Below are 1620 nucleotides of genomic sequence, written 5' to 3' on the forward strand. Positions count from 1 at the left end.
TTAAGATTTTCACCATTTTCAAAACTTTTTGCGGGAAACGATTGGCCAGCTCGAGTTACGTGCAGGCGCAAGATTTGGCGCTGTCACATCATCGTTAAGGGGGGTGTGCTACACTATCTTAAAACTGGGCGTCGGTCCCCCTGTTCTATAGGCACCCTTAAGATTTTCACCATTTTCAAAACTTTTTGCGGGAAACGATTGGCCAGCTCGAGTTACGTGCAGGTGCCAGGTTTGGCGCTGTCACATCATCATTAAGAGGGCGTGTGTTCTACTAAATTAAAACAGGGTGTCGGTCCCCTATAGTATAAGCACCCTTAAGATTTTCACCATTTTCAAAACTTTTTGCGGGAAACTATTGGCCAGCTTAAGTTACGTGCAGGCGCCAAGTTTAGCCAAGTTTAACCCTAACCTTCACCCTAACTCTTACCCTAACCCTAAACTCTAACCCAGTGCCCATATACCATAAGCACTCTTAAGATTTTCACCATTTTCAAAACGTTTTGCGCGAAACAATTGGCCAGCTCGAGTTACGTGCAGGCGCCAAGTTTGGCGCTCTCACATCATAATTAACGGGGGTGTGCACCACTATCTTAAAAGTGGGCGTCAGTCCCCCTATTCTATAAGCACACTTAAGATTTTCACCATTTCAAAACTTTTTGCGCCAACCTATTGGCCAGCTCGAGTTACGTGCAGGCGCCAAGTTTAGCCAAGTTTAACCCTAACCTAACGCTAAGCCTACCTAAGCCTAACCTAACGCTAAGCTACCTAGGCCTAACCGAACGCTAAGCCTACCTAAGCCTAACCGAACGCTAAGCCTACCTAGGCCTAACGCTAAGCTAACCCTAACCCTAACCCTAAGCTAACCGTTACCCTACTCTAAGTCCAAAAGGCTCCCCTCGTTCGAGGTCATGTTAGTGCAAGTCAAAAGGGCTCCCCTCTTTGCCTTGAGATGTTTCTGGTCAAATAACTCTAAGTCCAGAAAGTCTCCCGTCGTTTGGGACCGGGCGGTCAAATTTTTCTAAGTCCAAAAGGCTCCCCTCGTTTCACCATTTGAAACGAGAGGAGCCTTTCGGACTTAGAAAAAATTTTCACTGCCAGGTCCCAAGCGAGGGGAGCCTTTTGGACTTTAAAAAAAATTGACAGCCACGTCCCAGACCAGACGTGGCCTCCTTTCCATCACTTGGCTGCCACAAGTTAGCCCAAGCCTGCAGGCACCACTTCTTCTTTGGCACCCTCCTGGCAGTGGCAGAGGAGGGGAGCCTTGTTGGACTTGAAGAAAAAAAAGAGATGTTTTTAACAAATCTTAGAACAAAGGCTTAATCTCAGAAGATCGTAGCAACAAGGCTACTCTACAACTTACAATACCCCGTTCTTTATTTAAGTCGTCTGCAAAGGATTTATCTCCAGAAACATTAGAATTTGCTATCGGTAGTGCCTTGGAGGTTCTTGTCCTCCTTGGCACCTTGGGACGCATGAGGACCGAAGTCCTCTATTCTGGTTCGCCTAAAGTTCTCTGGAGGTAATCATCGTTGCTTTCTAGCACGGATTCTGACTTAGAGGCGTTCAGTCATAATCCAACAGATGGTAGCTTCGCACCATTGGCTTTTCAGCCAAGTGCAA

Source organism: Orbicella franksi, unplaced genomic scaffold (genome assembly GCF_964199315.1).
Source record: "Orbicella franksi unplaced genomic scaffold, jaOrbFran1.1 SCAFFOLD_250, whole genome shotgun sequence".
NCBI classification, from domain to species: Eukaryota; Metazoa; Cnidaria; class Anthozoa; order Scleractinia; family Merulinidae; genus Orbicella; species Orbicella franksi.